This window comes from Stegodyphus dumicola, chromosome 3, assembly GCF_044657685.1.
Source record: "Stegodyphus dumicola isolate Sdum_Otavi_A_Nest chromosome 3, ASM4465768v1".
Classification (NCBI taxonomy): Eukaryota; Metazoa; Arthropoda; class Arachnida; order Araneae; family Eresidae; genus Stegodyphus; species Stegodyphus dumicola.
In genome coordinates this window covers 65,175,635-65,202,361 of record NC_140770.1, presented here as the reverse complement: position 1 = coordinate 65,202,361, position 26,727 = coordinate 65,175,635, and the positions used below count along the sequence as shown (strand labels likewise).

At 32.8% G+C, this 26,727-nt stretch overlaps 1 long non-coding RNA gene across 1 annotated transcript; it reads left to right on the top strand.

The window, feature by feature from the left end:
- The first annotated feature begins 219 nt into the window (after positions 1–219).
- LOC118187846 (uncharacterized) lies at positions 220–26,727 on the top strand. The gene is made up of 2 exons (XR_004758027.2): positions 220–446; positions 26,360–26,727. It is a non-coding gene; the product is annotated as an uncharacterized LOC118187846 (long non-coding RNA).

Genomic DNA, 26,727 nt, shown 5'->3' with positions numbered 1-26,727 from the left:
TGGAAGTAATCGGAAGTTAAGAAGTCATGTATACAGCCAGTGGGTCGGTTGATTTTTACTACCCGCTTTCATCAAGTTCCTACTTATGTGTCATGTGTAATAGGAATTCTTAAATCATTTCAGACTTATTATTGTGGGTTGGCATCGTTCATTTATAATCGGATGACGCGACAAGCTGTGAGAGGAAATCTTTCACTTTTTCGATGACGAAGGCAGGCGATTCCGCCATTAAGACGATGACGCGATTCAAAGATGTTTGCTTGTAAAATGCGATTCCTTCTCTTCGTTTGTAAATAATCTTATCTATTTCCTGCTATGTATGTAATTACTTTGTAGCAACTATTCATGCTTGATTAAATATTCAAGTTATTTGTAAATTGGACTAGTTTATTAGCCCCTAGACAGCCACATCGGAAGTAAGTTTACGAACATCATATTCCTAGACAGTAAGTACCGATTCTACATTATACTTATTACATTGAATATTGAGAAATAATAATTGCAAGAATGTCTATAAATTTTCAGTGCTTAATACTATATTCATCATTTAAATTTTAAAAGAACTATTTATTTATTTATTTTATTATTTTTTTTTTTTTGCTATTAGAGTCTATCTTATGAATTCTTATTTTCGGAATAGTATTATATTTTTATACATTTAATGTACAGACTCTTGATTATCAGTTCCTAATGTTTTCATTAACGTTACATAAACTTTGGACCATTAATAATTTGCACGAATTTGCTCTAAATTCGAAAGCGAAAGAAGAGCTTGCGCATTTCTCATTGTAAATTGAAAACTTAAAGGTATTTCACCTTACACAGAGACGTCATGAAAACTGGTGATACAAAGACATGGGGCCACAGGAAAGTGTTGAAACAGAGACTTGTTGAAAATTGGTAGACCAAAAGTCTCGACTTTTTAATTAGATAATAAGCCAAGCTTGTGTGCATAAATGAAACATTTTATAGGAAATTTGAAACGTGTTACTCCTCAAACATTGCAACAAAATTTCGCTCAGCGCTTTCGAATATTTTAGGCTGCACAGACAAACTACTATTCATTATTCGGTATACACAATATGTCTTTCATACTAAATCGTTGATGCTCTAAAACTTCAGAATTAACTTTTTCCCATACTTCTAACAGTTTTTAATGCAGGATCGCTATATTCTGAAAGCCTTTAACAAGGATGCGACGATTATTATATTCTCTTTTAAAGCTAGTTCACTATAGCTAGAGCTTTACTATAGCTTACTCACTTTGTAAGGTACTCCATTATACCTTATCGCTGTAGATAGGTATAATGGAGTACCTTACAAAGTGAGTTCAAAGTGAGTTCGTCAGGTATTTAGAGAAAAACGGATTTTGCTCTTAATTCTATATAACCTGTGGAAACTTAATATGACTCTCATTTTATTTTATACATGACCTAATACGACCTTCACTTTTATATTTATTATCGTTTAATACGCTGTTATGTTTAATAGTTAAATAATAAAAATAGTTGTAAAGATCTGGCGATTTTCTTTGTAAAAAGTTATATTCACATGTACTGGGCAAACGGATTGCTTAAGACGAAATTTTTATAAGAATTGACGGAACAAATGCTTCATATTTATTCTATAGGTTATCGGACAAAACGTTGTCAAAACAGGAAACTGAAAACCAGAAATCAAAGTAAATTGCAGCTATTTAAGATAATTAGGAAGGAATAAGCTAATTTACAAGTTTTACAGTTTTAAACATTAATCAATTAGAACAATAAATATTACATGAACGTAAAATCAAAATGTCTAAGTTTTATTATATAGACAATAGAGGTTTAGTTAAGTTAGTTTGTCGATTAAATAGTCCTTTCTGAGAATAAAAGAAAAATGGTGTCTATTAAAATTTTTAGTTTTTAAAAGTTAGTCTTCTGGATATCCATTTGTCACCCTCTTTAGATTTCTTGTTTTAGGGACATGTGAAGGGTCATGAGTTTATGCCTCCAAAAACAAAAACCATAAACGAATTTTAAAACGCATTTCTGCTAATTTAGAAACAGTTACTAATGACACATCAACACTCTCTAACACACTTTTTAACAGTTACCGCTGATATATTGACATTTTGGATTTAGAAGCAGTTATCATTGATACATTAACACCGTGGATTTAGAAATAGTTATCTTTAGTACATTAACATACTGGATACAGAAACTGTTACCACTGACAGAGTGACACACTGTCAGTAGAATAGGTAAGAACAGCGAATCTTCAAAACGCAGATGTCGAAAACTAGAAAATGCGTATTTCAATATGTATAATTAAATTTTCCAATGAATTATGTTTTAAAGCATTGAAACATTTAAAGCACACGTTGCTAATATAAACAATGACTGATAACAAATGAATTTCATTATATTTTAACATTATAATAGCATCCTTCTCTTATTTTTATTTACTGTTAGAGAACAGTCGAAAATTAGTCTTTTATTCTCACGCTGCTATTCACGTTCTTATTAAAGATATTCATTTTTTATTTCTTTAAACATCTAGACAAATATTTTCCAAAAATGTTTATATCCAACAAATAAAGATTCAGTTTGAATTCAGAATGAATTAAGATTTTTCATTCTAACACATTTGCAAAAATCATGAATTTCTAAGATATCTTTCACATTTTACGTTTAAACGTAATCTCTGCATTATTATGTTTTTTTCATAACCCGAAAATTGTTTTCACTATGTATTAACAACTTTCTATTACTTTGCCTTGAAAGTCAGATTATTTCCTCCATTTAAATTAAATTTCATGAAACTGAAACGCCAAAGAAATCTTCATCTTTCTCCGTAAATATTTATCCTCTTAGAGTGCTATAAATGTTCCTTTCTTCAGAAAGTGACGCTTGGGCTTTAATACGCTTAGTGCCGCTTGACTTTGGTGAAAGGATTAACTCTCCTAAACCATCAGTTTCAAAGGTTTAGAAACACATGCAATATTTTTAACTATTTCGCAACCAGGTTTATTGACTTCATGAATCCTTTTGATTGCCATTCCAAGCAAGTAAATAATTTCATCAAAGGAAATTGCTCCGTTGCTTGAAATAACCCTATTAATAATGGATTGGAAAGTAACAGCGATTTATATTTACATCGTAAATATTTAGATCTTTTGAGGTCTTAATTTTAAGGCAATTTCTGAAAGAGACTCCACACACTTAAATATGCATTTCCTTGATGGGTAATTATTTTAGTATATTCTGTTCTATAGAATTCATCTTCAGTGTTTCAGTCAGAGCAGAAACGAAGAAAGAATTCATTTAATGTGTTTACGAAAGAATGGTTCCGGCATAGATCACTTAGTTGTAAAATTAGCAGCGAGCTTGAAACATTTTTCGAAAGTACAGGATGTTCGAATAAAAGTGGACTCTACATGTTAAAAGTATATAATTTTATTTGCAGTGGCTTCCGATTTCTGTGATCACCAATGGCTGACGGTAAAATTAGTAGTTTGGAGATTCAAATCCCGGAGAATAGGCTTACTGCTTAAGAGTTTTCATAAATTTTCCACGTGTAACGCCAATGCGAATGAATTCTTTTTTAAAACGCCCTCCACGATAGTATAGAGTAGATCGGGATAGATCTAGAGTGCTTTGTCATACACTAAATATTCCAAATTCGATGTCCCACGTAATTCCATTACATGCTGGTGGTTTTGATAAACTAATTTTTAAGGGGTAAAATAAATTCTTCAAAACCAGAAAGGAGTTTGATGAATATTTTGTACAGAACAGTCTTTTAATATGCGTATCATATCTCTAATATTTGTTTTCTGAATATTTCATTCAAGGCAGCATTTGAATTTTTTTTATTTCTAGCGAATTATTTTACAAATGAGTCATAATTTCATTAAAGTAGCTACATCATTACCAAAATTATCACACAGGGAGCTTTATAAACTTATAGCTGTGCATCAAGTTTCCTATGCATCTTGCGAAATCTGCTATTTGGTCTGCCACATCAAGATGACAGAATATTGTTCTCTGGTTCATTGAAATAAACAAATTTTAAGACCTACAAAAATACTGTGCTTCAGTTCACTGTTTTATTATAAGCGAATTAATATCACTCCTGGATGATGCAAAATAACGGAAAATGTGTTCTCCAGTTCTTACCAGTTCAGACTGCCTTTAAACAGACTTTGTTGGTGACATACATAGACCAAGATAAAGTTAAAAATAAAACTTTCGTTGCCACCAAAAGCATAGAAATGGAAAATAGAGTGACAGTAAAGCATTGGGATAAATACAAGATAAACGCAAGAACAGTTCTCGGTTTCCAAAGGCTATGAGACTTTAATACTTAAAGAACAATCAATTTTATGGTGGTATTGGTTTGAACCATAAATAGTATAGGATGTGTGTGTCACTTGATATTCAGGAAATACCTACAGGAAATCCATATATCTGCTTTAAACTAAACATTTCCACAGTACTTATATATGTAAGTTAAAAAACAAGTGAATCCAAATTATAATTTAATCTAACGGTAAATCTTTAATTCTTCCTCTCGGTTTTAAAAATATTAATAACTTCTCTCGATTGCGTCATTCCTAGATCATTCTTTTTTGCACGGCCTGCGCAGCGCTGATGACGTAATAATTGTGAACTGAAACTTTTCACTTAAACCAAAACCTTTTTCTCCGTGTCCTTCCATCTTGCATAGCTACACAATTCAGCTTTTGCCTCTGTGCTACATGGACGCTGTTTCCTTCTGCTTTGTACCTATTGCAATAATCAAAAATGTAAATGTTCTTGAATAGGTACAATTAGAGTGCCAAGTGATTGTAGCTACAGATGTCAACTGGAAAATAAAAATAGAATTAAAACCGCCTCGACTGCCAAGTTCTTTAGATATTACCAAGTCAACATTATTAGCATACTACGCAATCAGAATTCTTCCTCTTCAATATGGATCTAAGTACGCATCAACAGTGCTCCGTCTTTTCCTTCCTATTATGACATATATATGTACATAATAAGCAGTTTATGAGGAAATTGTTATATTAATCGAATGTAAATCATGAATTTAGGGACAGAAACATTAATTTGAAGCCAAATTACGTTACGTTTTAATGCTATTCAGTTCAGTTTCACATTACTACTTTGCTTCAGGTACATTATCATCTCGAAGGAAATATGCCTTTCGCGCTGCACTGACTGACTGAAACTTTCTTAAGAGTATAAGTGAAAAACATCTTAAGTCAGGGACAATTCGGTAATAAGTTTGAAAATTTTCTATACATGTACACATAAATTACCATATATATATTCGTTGTCTGCCTTTAATATATATTTCTTTTAATTTATTTCTCAATGTGTTATAAAGTATTTCTCCCACCTTCCTAGCGTGCCTTCGTGGTGTAGTGGTTCTGCACTCTGGGCTGGTATTCCAGAGGTCTGTGGTTCGATTCCCGGCGAAGGCGGTTGCTAATGTTTTAATCTCTCTTGCTTCTACAAAATGCTACTGTCTCTACAGTGCATTTAAATTTTCCAGTGTCATCAGAAGTCTGCAACAGTTTTCACCTTTTCTGGTTCTTCTAATCAAACTATTACATTAATTTGGGCTCACCAGCGGCCGAGCGGTAAGGACGCTGAACACTGGTAGTTCGTTCTGAGGTTCGAATTCCGCGAATGGGCTGGCTGCATGCGCGTTTTTGTGGTTTTCCCCATGTGTAATGTGTATACGAGCCAGTTTCCATTATAAAGTCCTCCACGAAGGCATCCCTCCCTTTAGGCAGATAGCCCTCGTGTGCTTTGCCATAATTGAATAATCCCAATCCCAATTACATTAATTTAATAATATAATATTTAATAGTATACGTCAGATAATTTTGTCCTTAAGAATGAATATTATGAGCACAATCCGCAGGGAATACATAATTCTTGCGATATTCTGTTTCAAATTAAACAGATCTTTTTAAAGAAGAATACTAGAATTTTTGGACGATATTAACACAATTGTAGTCCCGAATTTGGAAGACTGCATCCTTTTACACATACGTTCCATTTGTCTGTATTAAACATGATATTGAAGGTGCAGCTGTGAAAATTCATAAGATATAATACAGCTTTTTTTCATTAAATAAATGCTTTATTCTGAGATTGCTATTCTGCGAGTTCTAGGACAGTGATGGCCAAACCGCGGCCCGTGTGGCACGGAGGATTTTAACAGTGGTACGCGAAGACTTCGAAAAAAAATTAGAAGATTTGAAAAAAAGTAATAATATTGCTTGTATCGATTCCGTCAATAGATACGCGTATAAGCACATTAGAATTAATTCTTTGAATTTTAGTTTAGATTTATTTCACTATAGCTGCACTCCGGCGCTATTCTCCAAATTCAACTACAGCTACATAGAAATACGCATCAATATACTTTCAAGCCTGTTTGTTTGATATGTGGAATTTGTGTAGCAGTGCCTAAATATTTAACCTGGTCCGATATTTCAAACTATTGCATAGTGATTCCAATAGCAAATATCCTGCCGGATCACACTTGCGAACGGAATTTACCAATAAAAAAGGGAAATCTTTAGACGACCAGCAATCCTTGTTCCAGAAGAGAAATGACTAAATGTAAATTATGGTGAAGGTTTCTTATGAACTTTTCTGTTATTAGCCGGCAAGAGAAAAATCCTATTCTAACTGAGAGGCGATAATAAAAAATAACCTTTTAATATCTGTTCAAAATGTCTGTGATATAAACATCAAAAATATAACTGATAAGATAGCTTTGTTTAGAAACACTGTCATGTGTTCTATAGATGACATGGGCCAGAGTATTGGCACACAAATTGTCTCTGGATTGCAATATTGCAAATACTTTTCATTAATTTTCAATGAAAGCTGTGACATCACAGACAGTGCGCAGTTAGGCACATTTGTGCGTTACACAAACGATAATTTTGATATTGTGGCTTGTTGATTTGCGCCAACTAGTTTTTTTAAGGAGTTTTTCAACTAGTTTTAGAGGTGTAATTGAAGTTAAAAGAGAGAGGACAAAATTAGATACTGTTCGCAAAGATGAAGCGCATTGTATGGCTGTTAGGATAAACGTTTTGTTACATTGCTTGAAAATTATTTGGGAAGAAAAGTTTCTAAGTATCATTGTATTATTCATCAAGATGCAATTTGAACCAAGGATTTACACCAGTCTTTTGATTTTGACCCTGGAACGCGCTGCATCAACAAAATACAAGCTCGAGCTCTCAATCGACGACGATTTCGTAAGCTTTTTTTTTTTTTTTTCTTTTTTTCTCCGGAAGAAACGGAAGAGGATGCGAGTTACTCCTTCACTGTTGTATGCACTGGCTAAGGGAAGTGCACTTGCAAGATTTTGAAATTTGATGACGTGTCCTTTAAAATATCTGGAAGAAAACAATGAACTGCCCAGTGAGTGTTTACGCTAAGTGTTCTCTAAAATGGAGATTTGCTATGGAATTTAGTTTTTATCACCGAAAATTATGCGACATTTAAATAACTTAAATTTTAAATTTATAGGGAAAAGATTGTATTTTTCCTATCCTGGTTGGTCATATCTTCTTTTGTGAACAAACATTTGCTTTGTTGTCTCTATTTCGAGGAAAAAAGATTAAAACAATTGACATTAATGCAGGAACTAGCTACCAAAGTCAATAATGCTCCGAACTATGATACATTTAAAAATTTAACATCATTTTTCCAGATTCATTCAGTGCTAAGTTTGGTGATTTTTCAAGATGATTTTAAAAAAACGCTGATATTTTCACAAATCCTTTTTCAATTTGATTACCTACTGCTGATACAAAATTGCGATGGAAAGTTTTAAATCTCCCAAAAGGTGAATTCAAATTAAGATTTTTTTAAATCTAATCAAAGAATGTTTACCATGAATTCTTGATTATGAAGCTTTGCTGTTGTTGTCGTCTCCATATTACATGGAACAATGGTTGTCAGAACCAACTTCGAAGAGAGGCTAAACTTCTATTTTCCACCGCCAATTTTGAAAGAAAGCACCCGAAGTGTGATCCGAGGGTCTCCCATCCCTCTCCCTCTCCCACCAATCCACACGAGAGGTCTTTCGGTTCGCTGCATATTTAGAGTACCGCCATGCCGCACCGGCACTATACATTTACAAACATCCATGTCTTCTCCGGGATTCGAGCCCATGCCCTTCGGTACCGTAGTAGGCTTCCCTATCCACTATACCGTCTGGACGACACTAGAAGCTTTATATTTTCTTACTGTATATATACATATTATTTTATATTACGCATATAAGATAATATATAATACTTACTATATCATGTATTTTCTTACTATGAGTACTTTACTATGAATTCTTAAAACTTTCCATCGCCATTTTGTATCGCCAGTAACACAAAACAGGCAACTCTAAACGTCTTTTTTCGCCCATGTTGAATTTCATTCGTTTGTTCTTCCAGTGGAAAGAAAGGGGTTGATCAGTATTGGAGAAGGAAGAAACTAATATGCTAAGAGAAAAACTCAAATACATGGAAATAATAAATATAGAATATTTCAAACTCGGGAATTTTGCAATTTTTTACCAAGAAAAAATAGTAATATTACATTATTGAAAACTTCTGGTAATTATCTATTATACGGAATACTTGTGCATTTTATGTATTTTTGGAAATATCAAGGCAAATTTAGAAAATTAAATAATGTGTAAACATTTCCTTAGAAATTTGTAAATTACTAAATTAGTTATAAACTCTCCTTGATACAAGAAATTCATTGCAAACAATACGCCTTTGCACATGTGCATCTTAAGTGTCATATACTATTTCCTCAACCGCAATGCAATAAACAGCAGTCTGCTAGGTCTGGGCAAATATTTATTAAATTCATATGTGAGAAAAAGTATTGAACTGAGAAACGTTTTTGCATTCATACAAATTTAGTGTGCAATTTCTAAATGTCTTTGAAGATGAGATTGCCGCTTTAACAGAAGTCTAAATTATTGGTATTCTGATACCGTTTGTCAAACTTTGTTCGTTCTTATTGTTTACTGTTATTTTATCTTTCACAGCTTTTGATTTTGTAATAAGATATATAAATCCTGTTTGTTATCTTTTATATAATACTTTTCTTAAGTGCGCAAGATGTAGAAAACGTAGGTAACGTAGCAAATTACTCGGTAAGTAAATAAGGTCAGACTAATATACGTATATTTAAAAACTTTGCCAAAAGCTGATAGATATTCTGTAGAATGACGGAGTATTCTATATATGGCAGAGGCTAACTTATGTCTTTATCATCTGTACTAAAATAAACATCAAATTATATCAAATCTGACAGCTCTCAGAAATTTAATAGGCATATTCTAGTGCCCATTTGCATAAAGTGCTTCTGTATAATGTTGATTTGAGTCAATATCCTGCCATAAAAGTTTATGGATGTAGGGGGAAATGGTTGTTTTTATGATGTATACTATAAATCATGTCAATATCACTTTTGATCAGTCGCAACCAATACATTCTAAAACGCCCATAGTCATTAGTTACATGAAAGAAGCAATCCAACCTGTAGAAAAATAAATCAGAAATGAAAATAAATTTTGTTGTCGTTGAAAATTAAGATAGATGGTCGAAAATTAAGGTACTATGATTTGATCAAACTTTGATTTAATAACGATTTGATTGAACCTGCGTATAGATTCCTATGAAACCATACTCTGAAAGGACAAATGTGAATTATTTTTCTCCAAATGATAATGCGACTGGTGGTTGCACAACAACGCACACCCGATTTACAACGTATTCCTTGTAAAAGAGTAACGAACATCGGTATATAATTTATGGCAGGGGAAAATTTTAGTATATTTTATGTCTTTGCATAATAACAATATATAAATTATTTTTCATACATTTGTACTTTTTTTTTTGTGTGTGTAATAAATGAACAAATACAGATCATTACGAAATCCTGCGGAAAACTCATAAGCAGTGTTTACCGGAGGATTTGAATTTCAAAGATAAAAATAGTTACTGCTCGCCAAAATCTTGTCTCGAGATTTACTAATCGTAAATCTTTTTTTGCCTCGGTAATAAATGCTCACCAGACAATACGAATTCGAAAGATACCTGTTACCCATACTTCCTCGAGATGTACTAATCAAGAATTTGACTGATTGGAAGATAGAAATAATGGTTTCATTAGATTTGGGTCATTATGTATGTTACTAATATTGTTGCGTTTTACGGATTCGTGGATTTGGAGTGATTGATGACAACACTTGATGAAGAATCAAAACACATTTTATTAGTCAGTATTGCACAAGATAATTCCGAAGATGCGTTACAGTCGTCGAAAAACTACGACAAACACGCTAAAACAATCAGCGACACAACCTTCAGGCTATCAGACTATAACGATGAAGACAGCTTCACGGCAAAGCATTAAAGTACAGCTCCCGACTCAACAGATCGCTCTTAAGCTGATCTCTGAACTCAAGACATTACTGCTGAATTCAACATACTCCATATACTCTCAGGATACAATGCTACTCCGCGTACAGGCAGGGTATTTATAGCTTTCGACCTGCCTTCGAGAATATTCTCGGGAAAACCGGTAAGAATTCGTTAAAAATTTTTTTCTCGCTCCGCCTGTGGCATATGGCCAAATGGATGATTTCGCGCCAAATCTGGCAACCCTGCCTTTCCTTGCCTTGTTACTTTCTAGTACTCCTAAACTCGCTTTGGGAAGCTACCTTATCGCAGCTGGGCATTTCCTAACAATATTTATATATGCATATATGCAAATTCAGTCATCTTAAGAATGATCCAGTAGTAGAATCTAATGCAGTTCTTTCTCTTTGATTGTTTCACCTGCTAATGAAAAGAAATAAATACATGTAATTGAAGAAGTATAAATATAAAATGTGCATTCAAAAAAAAAAAAAAAGAACACTGGTGCTGTAAGCAGCACTCTATGAGAGTTTATTTTAAACTGCATCGCCGCTTCATAGTGTGGTAAGATATTCAGGTCAAATTTCGTATCAATAATTTTTCACTACTAAGAAAACTAGGATGTCAGAAATGATGCGTATTTATTACAAACATTTCAATTTTGGTGCTTGCCAGACTGTTTGAATCAAAAATATTTAAGTTCAAGAAAAATCAAAATATTCAAGTACATGAGGTTTCTTTTGAGCAAGGATACCAAAGAAGGAGAATTTCATCTCACTGTTCTCCGTGATTGTGAACTTCTACTACAAATTTTAAATCGCCTCATACATATAGCAACATTTTTGACCAACACGATTAATCAGTGCCACTTTGTTACGGCTTCGAAAACTTGAAAAGATATATTTTTGCTTGGGCTGAGTTCTGAAACCCATTTGCATAATCAAACCAGCATTCCCTTTCTAAAGCGGTCCTGGAACTTTCTGGTTTGGGTGTGTCCATAATTCGCAAAAATTCATCATATAATGCTTAAATGTTGGAATTCCCCTGCAAGAGTCGATAAGACTGCTTTCGTTAAATGGGGTAATGCTGGGTAAACTATCGGGTGTGAAGTTCTGCTAGGCGTATACCGATAAAATATTTATCCCTTTCTACTCGGATAGATTACGCGTTTTCTGAAAACTATACTAATTGCTTACAAAACAGAATTCTTGTTTGAAGAATGGAGGATAATGATACCAGTATTTTCGTACTTGCACCGCTCCTTGAAGTACCTATGTTACGATAGCCAATATACAGCTTGCATACGTAGCAAGCTAGTGGCAACTGGAACTGGAACTGTATCAAAAGAAAAATTTTTAAGGATATGCATTCGAAAATTTCTAATTTTGTTAAAAAATTATTTCTTTTGTTTTACAAAATTGCAGAGGCGTTTAGTAAACCTGATAGTCATAATTATTTTCCTGTTGTAAAAACCATAAAAAATATTTGTCATTTAACCTCTTGCCTTTTAAACTAAGCGGTGATTTTGTATACCACTATTGATGAAAGCCTTTCTCATGCGTGGGTCCCTCTTCATCAGGAGCAAAATAAATTTTTGCAAAGACAAAAGGAACAACAATACCATTTTGTGTCGTACGCAAATGGACGGAGCAAAGTAAAACGAACTTAGCGCCATCTGTCGATAAAAATAATAATGAACATGGAAAACTATGATATAAGAATTTTGAAAACATTAGGAGAAAGTTGATTGGAATTAATATCTGTAATTAAATTAAGATAAATTTTTGTTAATGTGAAACGAATTCTTTAAGGCAATCTAATACACCTAATGAAAAAGTTTGTTAGACGATTTTCGCAGAAATTTTGACCTTACTATGATAAGCTGTCGAAGACGTGTTCATTTCTCATTTTCGAACTTATGATTTGTGTTCTCTGTTGCGAAATTTTAACGAACTTTAATATATACGTCAAACTACCCAGGTAAGATATGTTATAAATTCCGAAAGAATTAAAAATAGGAGATGGGATCTGGAAAGAACCGAGCACTGAATTTTACCGAGTCCGATAATTTTCCGCTGATTGCTTTCAAAATAAAAAGATTGTTGATCCTCATACAATTGCAGAGAATTTTTTTTTCTTCTGAAGGAGTGGGATATATATCTGGCTGACCTGGAAATCGATAGAGTTTTATTCAAAATTTAAAAGGAACTAAGTTTGCGTTTTTACCAAATTTTACTTTGATGTGTTTCTCTTCCAGTTTGTATTGAGAAGTGATTGACTTCATTTTGTTAATTAATCACGCTCTTTCTTATTATTAGAGATTATTTTAAGCCTTGTAGAACTTCGATAGGTATATCAATCATTATAAAGACTATCACACAACTTTGACAATAGCCAGCGATAGTATGCTTTTATGCTTAGTTACTTGAAGAAAATATTACCAATCAATTAAAAAAAGTCTCAGAAACAGTATTTTTACTTCAATGATATATTTTTTAAGTCTCAATTATTTACATAAAATGTCTCTGAAATCCAGCTATGAAATTTGCGATCTTCAATAATCTTTTGTGTATTTAAGGCTCTGCTTTCCAGAGACTGATTATTCATGTTGCAGTACGTATCTTTGTTTTGTTTGACTTTTTGAAGTTTTTTAATCTGCGTTTTCTGAAAAGAAATTGTAAGAATTTCTTATTTTAGAATCATAATAAAGCTGATCTCCGGAATACTTTTAGCTATTTTGGAATATTCAGAAGTTCACTGAATGACTAGCTTTTTGCGCTGAGGTTAATTTAAATTTTATATTCATGCTGCTTGATATTTAAATTTTTTAATCTTCGCATTTGTCAATTTATTAATAAAAATATCACGTATCAATAGAATAGCGTTTGGAATAAGCTGATATTTGTTTAAATTGTGTATGTTTTATAATAAAATAATTCACCGTTATTTAATAATTTGGTTATTTTACTAAAAGATGGAATATCAAATAAATTCCAAAATTCGGTTATTTAAGCATTCGGAAAAACAGATAAGGAATTTAATAAAATGGAAGAAAAGTGACATTTTCATTTTGCTGCACTTTTAAGCGTTATGAATTCAATTATATTTCATTCCATATCAAAATTGTACTCAGTAAATTGTAATTTCATTAAATCAAATTTACAATCTGAAATTTCATATGAATAAATTTCATATTTCACTATTTGTTCGTAAACGACTAATTATTAGATTAGTAGATCTATTTTTTTTAAATGGCCGGACGTTTTCTTATTTGCGACTAGCCTTGAGCCACTACAAGAGCCAGAAGCTATGGCTATTTCATTACGGAAGTATTTAATAGGTGGCCACTGTTGCCTCCTATGAAGGGACGGACAGTTTTAATCATGCCTTCTCAGAGATTTGAACCCGGGCCCATCACTACGGTAGTCAGAATCACTAACCACCATACTGGGCAGTGTAGTTACTTTAGCTGGTTAGATTAAAATTGTTTCAGATATTAAACTAAAATTTGTCCAGATCAGATTGACATTTTATTTTAATCTTGTGATTTTTATAATTTCAGTTTCCTAAAAATAGATTTATAGGTTTTTAAAATTTTAATGATCCTTTTTTTAACTTAAATATAATTTTATAACACAAGCTATATGCTGGTAACACAAAACATATATACATATTATTGTTACAGCTCCTAATCAGCAACAGGTTATCAAAAGTTACGCTTTGCAGACGGCAAAAATAATAAACTCGGATTTCAACTGGCGCCTTTAATCTTCTCGTTGTAGAGACTACTATGTTTTTTGAGGGTGTTATCTGCTGATTAAAGAGTTCTGAGTTCTAACCTTTTAAAACAATTTTATTGTTGTTTAATCGATTTTTTTTCAAAGTACGAATATCTGCTTAAGGAGAAGGATATCTTCCTAGAAAAATTTCTAAATGAAAGTAGGTCGTATTGACACTGCGTGTGGGGAAACCAAGGAAACAGCTATGTTCACCAGCCTGTTCTCCCTAACTACCAATTATCAGAGATCTTACCGATTCGGGTGTATTGATACACAAAGATGGCTTTGCACTCGAAAGCATTTGAAGACTAAGAAAAAAGTAGTGAAACTGAAGCCACTGATCAGACTGCCTATATTTTATTAAACATATTCTTACCACTGAGAAGAAACTCAACCTACTAAATTCCTTTTTGAATAAACCATCCACCCTCCAAGGAAGGTAAAAATATACTGATATTAATACTTGAAAAAAATAAAAGTCTTCGAAGTTTTTATAATGAACTAGTGCTTTTTTTTATACGTAAATCTCATTCCGAGGTTTGGAATTAATTGAAAAAAAATCTTAACGCTAATTTTTGTCTAAACAATTACCCTTATTATCCTACAGGTAAATTTTCTGTCGATAAAGAGATAAAAGAACTGAGTCTTATTAAACCTGGCATTCAAGGCTTTAGAAGCGCGCATAAAGAAAACATAATATAATGGATGCATAAGGATAACAATGATCGATGCTTAGTGATTTCTTTCGTAAGATTAAGATGTCCTGAATGTAGTGATTACAAATGAGTCATCAAAAGAGCAGAAATGAAAGTGAAGATGAGGGTTAAAGTGCAAGCACGAGCACCTGCAGAGAATTTTAAAATGTACAGGATGTTTTCCAATTAATGCATATTTCTCGTTAACCGAGCATCTTTATCAATCAATTAGCCCTGCTGCCGTGAGTTATGAAGATATATATTCACTTGTTATGTTGAATGGACAAACGATGAACTTGAATACGACCTGATCGGTATAGTGTTAGCGACGCTAGATGCGATACCAATTTAGCCCGAGTAAGAATCTCGGCGAAGGTATGGATGTTTATAAGTGTATAGTGGCTGCGGGGCATTCAAACTACTGGCCGGCCGAAAGTCTTCTTGATGATTTAACTGTGTGGGAACAGGGTCAGGAGACACTTGGATTGACCTCCGGGATGTTCTCCATCAAACATGGGCGTAGCAGTACAGTTAAGAGCGGCAGAACCAAAGAATTTCTGTTCACCCTATAAATTCTTTGTTGGACTGTACCATTGCGACCAATGGTGAAATTCTGGTGTCTCGACCATTAACACCATCACGCCCAAGCTCGATTATGTAATTGTACCAGTTCTTATTATGCAATCTGGACGCAATTCTATGAATAAGCCTCATAATTCACTGACAGGGATTCATTGATTTCAGGTATAGCTGAAATGTGGTGACGATATTAAACTAGGTATTTTACCAAAAGTGTGTGCCAATACACTTTATTATTAAGCTAGGTATTTTACCAAAAGTGCTAAAGTTTAAGCATTGAGGCATGGCTTCCATTTTCAAACAAAGACTGCAAAAGAAGAAATATCTTTTGAGCTTCAAATACTAAAAAAATATTGCGTCAGTAATTAGTATTGTCACATTTTCGATACTGCTCACACAGCTCACACGAGACGATGATAAGGTTGAAAAAAAAGGGGGGAAGAGAGTATTATTTTTATCCAATTATACATTAAATGAGGGAAAAATATTACATCACATAAAAAGTATTAATAAAATAATCAATCCCATTTTTATAATTAAATAAGTCCACTACTGGCCAAGTCACCCTAGTAATTCGGTTCCAGGTTTGAATCAACGGGGTAGCTGTATAGAGGGTTTTCATGGTTTTCTCCAATTATAACGTGTACACGACCATTTTCCTTTCGAAAATCTTCGACGAAGGCATCCCTCCTCTTAAGACCTCGATTGCTTTGAAATAATAAAATAAACCAAAATAAACTATAATAAAACTCGGTACGTCTACAAAGTTTTAGGTCTAAGTTTGTACAAAATCAAAATTTGAAGAAAACAATATTCTTCCTTCTTGACCTTCAATATGCAATCTTTGTAAATGATTGGCCTGATCATATAGCTGCTTGGTTATTTTGAAAGACATATCTTAAAGAATACAGTTTAAGTCTCTGATTACGATTTTAATGATTTTTAGAGAGATTTCATTTTAAGGAATGGAAAGTAGTCTGAAGGTTACAAATTCTATGAATAAAGAGAGGAGGTAGTTGAGATTGGAGACAGCTTTCTATGTTAGAAACTGTCTAGCGAGAATGGAATTGTGTGATGGCGCACTGTCGTGCAGTTTTTGTTTTGAGCTTCTTCAGCCCTAACGCAGACGTCAGTCCATAACGACTTTATGAATACAGGACTGACCGCGCGTGAAGAACAAACTTCTTGCGAATTACTCTTTTCTAATACAAAATTTTCGCGAACAAGGTCTTTACTCGACATCTTTATTTCTTTTTTCCTCTTCTTCCGAAGTCCAAGTTCTTGTTGCTGTGGGGATTTTTTTTCCAACCTATGCAGCTGACTGCTCTGTTTAGTTAAGATCCTAAACAAAATATCAAGTTTCATCTCCAGTCAAAACATTTTTGAATGGAGAAACATTTTTGAATGGAGAAATAAATAATATTTCCGTTAAAACTTGATTGTCTGCTTTTGCCTATCTTTCGAACCCATAATAACACACGTTCGCTGAATGAAAGAAGTAAATGATTAACTGCTTAGAAAATTCTATCGGTAAGCAGACATTCTAGGAAAAGCAAGTTGAGATATAATAATTATAAAGGTGTTTCAATTATTATTTGTGTCCATAAATTTGTTACAAACAAAATCAGTCCAAGAAATCTGTAGAAGCATTGTGTATCATAAAAATTTAAAAAAGAAACGGTTGCATGTAATACATATGTATACGTGTAAAAATAATCATTAACGAGATTATATGTTATTTATTGCCTAATTAGTTCAACCACACGAATGATAAATAACAGGAATTGTATCACTTAAAAAACGTGAATGATAAACGATACGTGAATGAAAATGTCCTTAATGATATAATATTTCAAACACGTGATCTGCATTTTCTGTTATAAAAAGCCAAGATGTAAATTATTTATGTATTTATTATTAGTCCAAAGAGGCAATTTGACTATTAATTTCATTTTGGTATTTTGCGCTGTTTCACTATAAATACCGGTTCACTTTTTAAATTGTTGTCACCAAATATTATCGCTCTGTGTTATATTTAAAGAAATTAAATAATGAAGAATCTCCATAAATGTATGTATGTTTCTCGCACTGGGATAAAACAACGATACCTAGAGTCATAAAATTTTGAATAACGTAATCTTCTACCGAATATGGTCATCTGGGAGCCGAAATTTGGAATTTGTTTTATTATCGATTTCATATTTTGTAACTATTTACGAATTTTTGATTAACAGACGCAATGATTTCAAAGCGAGCATTGGCAACACTGCGCGAAAAAAAAAAAGGCATTTTTATCTCCAGCGCGCGAGACTGTGTATCGGAAAATCTAAAGATATGTTCATTTTAAAATTATTTTGCGACATTGCTATTGAACTGAATTTTATGGTTTAAGTGCAAAGAACATAATATTTAATAAATAAAGTTTACACACAAAAAGTTAAAGAAACGCCCCCTTTGGGCGTAAGCCTGAAAGCTTTCATAATTTTTTTTTTTTTTTTTTTTTTTTTTTTTTTTTTTTTTTTTTGTTCCTTTTTAGTTTTTGCAAAGTTTCAGATTTTAACAAATATTTTTAAGAACAATTAGATAATCAAGCCTGCATATTTTTTGAAAAACTCGTTTGTCCGGATGAAAATTAGCCATGTTAAAACTCACTCTTTAATTATAAATCATTGTCCAAACATTTTATTATTTTACTCAATTATGTGTTGAACACTTTAGTTAAATGCATGAAAATCACAATAGAAGTAAATACATTTCTTGCTCTACAGTTCACGTTAGGTGGATAACATATTTCTAAGCAAAGAATTTCATCACTTCTTGAATCTTCAAATTCTTCTTGATTCTTCTTGTTAGTGTTTAGCTGATGTACTCCTTCAACTTTAAAACAAAAGGGTATTTCCTAAAGATCTGCAAGCGCATAAAAATTCTTCTTTAAGGATGATAAAACTAAGGAAGCTTTCACGCCTCATTGTATTTATCCGGCAGTACAGATAAAATACCCTCACGCTTTTTAATATTCACTCGATCTTGTCCCGCTCTCTTTTCTTTGGCTTCAGCTTTTGGAAGGGTGTGAAACAGGGCGCCGAAAACTTCTTTCATCTTTTCTCTTCTCGGGTCATTAGCCGTTAATGAGCCATGCAACAGCTCACGTACGTTAATTAACTAGAGTGACGTCACCAGCGGGCTTTTCTGAGGTTAAGACGTGGCCGCCATTTTGGATCACCAATGAGAACATTGCGCATTTTCCTGTCTGGGACGAACGGAGGCGATGTATATTTCTCTCATTCTCTCAATGCTTTATTACTTTTTTTTTTTTTTATTTTGCAACAGGGCGTACTTCAAAATATTATAACCATGAGTTTGTATGGACTATCGGATTTTACAAATGTAGGCATTAAGTGTTTAACTTTAAATTCAGAAGTACTTAAATTTACTTTTAATTCGAAATGCCCTTACAAATTACAATTTAGCAAAGACTATCTGATTGTATAAAGATAGGCATTAAGTGTTTACTTTTCCTTGTATGGTATTTTTCTCTCCTTTCCGCATTTCTTCGTCGGTAACTGGAAGCGTACTCAATGCATATTCGAGAGGTCCCGGATTCGAGTCCCAGCTAGGGCAATATACATTTTTCACGTCTCCAAGCTTCGAAATAACCTAATGACTTTACATCCTTTAGAACATATATCAAAATATTGTGATTGTAAGTTTTCAAGGTACTGTGTGATTTTGCAAATATAGACATTAAGTTTTTATTTAAGTTTTAAAATATGCTTCAAAATATTATAATTTTTATTTTTTATATATATATGACATAATAAAAGCAAATGAAAGGAAAAGACGGAGCAGTGGTGATGTTATCCTATATTGAAGAGGAAGCATTCTGATTGTGTCGAAAGCTGTGTTGACTTCGTAAATAAAACTTGGCAGTGGAGGCGATTTTAATTCCATTTTTATTTCCAATTGACATTATGTGGCCACAGATCACTTGGCACCCTAATCGTGCCTGTTGAAGAACATTTATTTACATTATTGATATTTTTGCAATAGGAAGCAGCATAGCGAAATTGTGTCCAAGCACAGCACAGACAGAAGCTGAAGTGCGTAGTTATGAAAGATGGAAGCACGCGAAAAGAAAAGTTTTGGTTTACAATGGTAGTTTCAGTTCCTAATTATTACGTCATCAGAGCTGCGCAGGCCATAGAATGATCTAGAAATGACTCAATCCAGAGAAGTTATTGCGATTTTTAGAATAGAGAGGGAGAATTAATGTTTTACCGTTAGTTTAAATTATAATTTTAATTCACATATTTTTTATCTTACATATACATATATGCATTAAGTGCTTTACTTTAACTACAGAATATATTTCAAATTATTATACCACTAATTGTGTAAAGATAATCGGATTTTACAGTCATATATTTTGGTTTCAGAATATGTAGAGACTACTCGGCATTTTATATGGCAAGTTAAAACTTTGCAAAACCTTCGCTAAGATTCGAACTCCAGACCTTCCGATTGCTAACCACTTCCAGTTGCACCACGAAAGCACGCAATAAGGAAGGAGAAAATAATTTTACAAATACACTTTCAAAATACTGTAAATATCAAGTTGTAGGGACTACTTCATTTCACAAACATAGGTAAGGCTGAAGTGCAGATTGTTCACATGGTTACAAAGTACGCCTTTCGTCAGCCAAAAAGCATGAAGGGAGAAAAAGCATTTACTATAATTTTATGCGAGCAGGACTAAAACCTCAAAGAAAGCCGTCATATCTTCCGAAATATTATTCAAAACGATAACGACAAGAAAAATGATACTACTAACATAGATTCTATGCAAATAAAATATTCTATGTAAAACATATGTACAGATGGATGTTCATGGATTTCAATTTCCATTATTAGAACGGAACAATAATGAAAATATAATGAAAGATTCAGCGCATTGAGCTTTCGAACCGATAGAGAGTTAGTAGCTCAAAATGTATGGCCAAAGACAATGGCAACCAATCTTCGGAACCAGCTGCTGGCATAGTGTACCTAAAAATGGAAACAATAAATAAATGGAAGGAAGCGTCTAAACAAGAACTGATTTTTAGTCCATAAGATTGTTGATTCACTGTGTTCGTATCTTAACATCTTTACGTGTGGATCTTTCAGGATTACTGTAAGTGGACAAAGTCATGTAAGGAAGTAAAAATTATCTGAGTTTTATTGTTATTTTATTCAAAGTACATTGAGAATAGATTTCAGGATTACAAAAAACACCGTTTACACCTCATTGCATTCGCTGGTCTATTCTCAATGGACATCGTATTTACCTAATGGAAATGGGCAGATTTGTTGTCAGACAAGTAGCAAAAACAAATTTTGTTGAAGTGTAATTTTATAAATATGTATAGAAAAATTTCAAAACTTTAAGAACATTAACTGTTCACAACATCTCTTTCTGAAAACATGAATATTTGCGAGCAACATATTTTTACGTTAAAAATGCATAAAAATAAAATTTAAACAAAAGTTTCAAAAGAACATTCTTGAATACACTCTTGGTGATCACAGGTTCATCAAATCAGATAAATCTGCGGGTGCAGTCCTGTTAAAAGAGTCGCTCACGTTCGCATTAAAATGCCATATTCACATTTCTTCGCAATAAATACACTAAACATCGAAATGCGAGTTTAATTTCAGCAAATGCCTTTTAATACAGGTTACATAGTGGTTGATAAATAAATATTAAATTCTGCATGTGCCCTTTGGAATATTTTTTTCAAAAGGAGGTTTCTACATTATCCCCCCCCGCCATTACATGACACAACTATTTTGAATACCTCATTTTTAAAACATTTGATTCACATCATCTGTATCTTGAATCTCTAGTAATTAATTTTAAAATTCGTATGTCTGTCAGCATTATTTTGCTTAACTTTTTTATGTGTTAAATTAGAACCTATGCATGAATGTAATATTTCACATTTTAAATTTATATATATTTTTTAAATAGTTTAACTTAAATGTTAATGATTTAAATTTTTTAATGGTACGGTCTTAAAGATCTATTAAAAGTGTTTAATAGTAATAGGTATTACGTCATAATATGAAGTCTTAGGTTTTCCCTCCCCATTTCATTCCTTTCCCCTTTCAATACCCAGGGTACTGTGTCTTAATAAGATTTCATAGGAGATGTTACACGACTGCTACACTAAGTTTAAGCTTTAGATTTCAGTAAAGATCTAAAAATAAACTTCCAGTTTTAAAATGGCGATTACACACAGCTCTGTATTTGAGAGGCATTCGTGACGAAAACACTCCTCAAGGCAACTGTGACCAAAACACTTCTTTTGTCGAGTTCCTCGTGGTAGTGCGGTAATATCTATCTCTTTGCTTTTCTCCCCTCCCATTTAAGTGTCTGTCTACGTTCAGGGATCATGAACGTTTTTTTCACTATGAAAGGATTAATATTAATCACGAGTTGTCAGTCACAGCGACGCCTACGATTGGTTGTTTCAAAGAGGAGGTAGTCCCTGGCATTTGAGTGCTTTACCTTAGTCTCTTAAAAAGATGGGAATATTCAGATTTCAAGTGGCAACGTTCCAAATGGAAGGGGAAGGATGTTTTTTATAGTCAAAAGCATTTTCACAGTTACATAGTTTATGGTTTTTTGTATTTTATTTTTACGCTTGAATACATATTATTGCGTATATTTTATAAGTACAGCTACCAGAATGAATCGTGGAAATTACTCTTTTCATTTATAAATGATATCTACTACCACTTTAATTCTTAGTGAAGTGATCTAAGTGTAAAACGGATCCTAGGATATCACGTAAAAGGTATATATCTGCACGATCTAAAGTACACATGTATATGTTTCATGATATCAAATCATGAAAAAAATTTTAAACTCAGTTGCAACATTCCTTTAAATTCTTAAATTCAACTGCATATATTTCCTCTTCAAGGCTCCATATTATACCATGTTACAACACGTTTTCCTTGTAGTAACCACAACGCGAAATCTTTTGCCCAATTGGCTGCTCATGATTAGAACAAAGACTTACCTAGCTTATAAATACTGCTGCAATTATTACGCATCACTCTTTTGCTGCTTGCTCTGCCAAAGAAAGTCACATCTCTTCACTAAGTTTCCTTTTCTATGATCTAAAATGTCAACTGCGTATATAGAAATCGTAGGGCGCGTTTAACACCCCTAATGTTGTACAGTTGTAAGCAAAATGTATCTTTGAATAGTTGTTCCAGTTCAGAATACAAATGATGTTTTAATCACCAAGCCAGTTATGATTTTCGCTTCAGTCAGATTGCGCAGCACTTTTTCTCGGCCATGACTAAAAAGTGAATCGGTTTCACCTTCCTCAAAAATTACAACACCTCATACGTACAAAACAAAACGAATCTTAAAATAATTGCATACTTCGGATTATAATCTACATCTTGAAGAGTTTACCTTTAAAAGTTCAAAAAGATAACAAAAAACACTATTTTAATTTTAAAATTTAAAAACCGAAAATTAAAATGACATTGAATATGATCTTGGCATGCAGCTTTCATTTTAACATCTTAAATACTAATTTTAAGCTACGCAGTTACGTAAGGGTTAATAACTTGAGTATGAGTTCTCCAGAAATTAAAAATATACTGAATAACATTTTATATTTAAAATGAGTTGCTCAAAATCACAAAATTCAATGGTTGAAAAAAAAAGGAGCTCTATGGTAATTTTTGGTCATAAATTACTAAGATTTGGGAACTAAGCACTTAATTAGTAAAAAAGATATTTAATTATATAGATATAGCTGTATATTTATTTTACTGAATCGCTTGATCAGGAAGTTTGCAATAAATATTTATTTCCAGTAGCAATAATTTCCTTTTATTTCCCTAGGTTGCAAATCCGTTAACTGAAAACTATAAATACCTTGCAGATTTTATACCTTCCTGACGTTTAATAAAAGCATAGACCTTATCAATACGAATTTCAGAACTTTTTGTAAAATAATTCATATCTTTTTAAGTGCTCCGCTACTCCTAATGTCTTTTAAACAAGATTGCTTTAAATTAAAATGTTATTAAAAATCTTCATACGACTTGTAGTTGCTTCAGATTCAACGATAATTATCGTCACGTCTATTGGGACCAGTTTCTGATCTAGTAAAACCCAACAAGTTACTTTTGGTAAGAAACATTGCTATGTAATAGCTTTGCTTAACCCTTTCAGGACAGAGAGATTTTAGAAGATAACGCACTTTCTTAAGCTAACAATATCAGCCACACCTCATGGTAATGCAACTAAACAGAACAGTCAAATTTAAGTTAAACGTGTAGCAGTAGTCAAAGACTACAAAATTTAAATCTTACTCAATCTGGCTCAAAAATTCTACCAGAACCTCAAACGTCACAGGTTGGCAGCGAAATAATGCAAAGCTAAATTATTGCAACTGTCAAAGCCGCCAGGAACTTAACGTAACCTGCACTCGAAGCCAGAAACACGGTCTATCTCAGACTCCAAAAACCTCAGTTTAAACACTGGCTATCTCATTTGCATTATGGTGAGGAAATTAGAAAAGAGAAGTTACAGTAAAAGCTTGAAATTGTACATAATTGATTCATTTAAATAATAATCCCATAAACTATTTACTAATAGGCTGCATCTCTGACGTAACTATTGTTGCTAAACTTATGTATGTAAAAGTCTATGTAAAACTTCATAAATAATCCTGGCTCAGGTCATACGGTTATCATGAATCTTAAATCTTGAGAACATGTAGTGAAATGTATGATTAAGATCAATTCCATCTTAACTTTAAACGAAAACAACCCATATATCGTCTTTCCTTACTACCAGCCTGTCGCGTAGAATTTCGGATCGATGAATTTAAATTTCAACATTCCACAAAAATTAATATCGACACAAATTTTATCCCAGCTTCAGTCCAAAGAAGCTGTAATTTATTTTGCATCAATTGGAGAGACATGATTTAGTAAAAGATAATTTCTGAGAAAAGAACAGAATATTTCAACGAAAATATCCATTTTGACCGCCATCGAATGCAATTTAACGATGTTTTTGCTTGACATCTGTACGTAAAGACAGAATAAAGAACTCTTTTCCCAAAACGGATTGTAAAATGGATTTAAAATGGATTCAGAAAAGATTTTTTTTACGTGAAGTCTGTACGTACGTACTTACGTAACTATGTATGTATCTCGCAAAAGTTAGAAACAAATAGTTTGAGAACGTGGAAATTTTGCATATGGGACTGCTATAGAATTTAGTTGAGTACTTATCGCATACATTCTGTATTGATTAAAAGATTATTCTTTTATTAACCAGATTTTTTTTGTTTGCCTATATAATGCCTGTCTTAAGTTTACTCTTTTTTCCAGATTATTGGAAAATTTGTCGAATTATTTTGATCCCTAAGCCTAATGGAAAGCAAAGTCCAATTACACTTTTGAATGTTTTGGGTAAAGTTCTAGAAAAATTGGTAACTAATTGAATTTTACACTTTACGATTAATAAATGTCCACTTAAAGAGTTTCAGTATGGATTCACCTTTGGAATAGATACGGAGGATGCACTTTACCAGGTTGTTAGATATGTCAGACGTTTTAGGGGTGAACAACACGTAGCTTTGATTTCTCTAGACATTTCGGCGACATTTGACTCTGTTGATTGGTCTTCCTTGTTGAATGGTTTAATTGATTTAAAAATACCTAGAAATTTGTTTTATGTATTTAGTAATAGAAAAATTATTGTCAATTGTTTTAAGGATAATAGGAAAGACTTAGTAATGAATATTTATAAGGGATGGCCTCAGGGCTCCTGCAGTGCTCCCCTGCTTTGGAACATTATTGTGGATAACTTGCTGAAGCAGAATTTTTCTCAAAATGTGGAATTAATTACATATGCTGATGATATTATGATTCTTATAAAACACGATTCTCTTGAAAAAATTAAAAAATTATTTAATGAAACTGCTCTAATACTAAGTGATTGGCAAAACAAAGTAAAATTGCAATTTAATATTGATAAAACATGTGCATTGTTTTTTCCCCAGAGGAGGTAAAGAGACTATGCACATGTTTGCATTTCAAACTCAGTCAAATTGTGAATTAAGTCAGTTTCTGCACTTTCAGTGTCTTCTTGTCGATTGGGACCAAAGGGAAACTTTTAGTTTTGTGCACCGAAAAATCTGCCTCCTTGCCCGCTGGCCGAATTGCTTGTTTTTGCGTAGAAACTCTACTTTTAATTGTAAAAATTGTTTTTTAACTGTTTTTAACTGTATTTGGTGTTTTATGTTTTTCTATACTTTTTAAATTTTAACGAAGATGTTTTGAGCTTTTATGTATTTTTGTCTTGCCACGAAGGGAGAACTGAATTAATTGAATGAGAAATATATGAATTCGTATATCTAATGAAATTCGATGAAATGCAGCAAAAATGTGTATAATTTAATAGCGAGGAAGTCATATAATAACTTTAAAAAGTAATAGACTGATAGCAATTTATTAATGTCTTCTAAATCCATGTCGTCAAAATTTCCCATTTCTAGTGCTTTATCTATAACATATTCACAGTGTACGTTTTGAAGAAGAATAGAAGTACATGGTATAGTTGTTCTGTACTTTTGGTTTCTTTAATTGTCTTGGAAAGAATTTACATGATATTATTTTTATTGTTCACTTACTAGAACAGAGGCAATCTATCAAATGAATGACTGAACATAATAACTACATATTACATTTCTTTGAGAACCTTAAATAAGTACTTCATTAACTAGTTAAGTATTGGTATTTCAAGTTGATACCACTTTTATTTCCAGCTATCATGCAGGCTACCAAGGGAATAAGCTGCCATAACACTGGGCCCGGGCTCGAAGAAGACTGGGATGTATGTGAACGTATGTCTTTGCGGCAGGGGAACACTTAGAATACTTCCGAGATTCTTGAGGGATTGATGCTAAGGAAAGAAAAATGGAAGAATCTCGAAAGAAAACGGCTTTACCTACGCAGGGGTGAGAATGTGCCACAACTGCCGCTATTCCTGCAACTGTCAAACGTGAAACGACGTTTAGAATATCAGTCTGCACGCTTATGAACGTAATACTGAGTTCTGAGCTTTATTTCATAACTCATTAGACAGTTTTTTTCTTCTTCTAAATAAAGCTGCACTGTGTGTTTAGTACCCTAA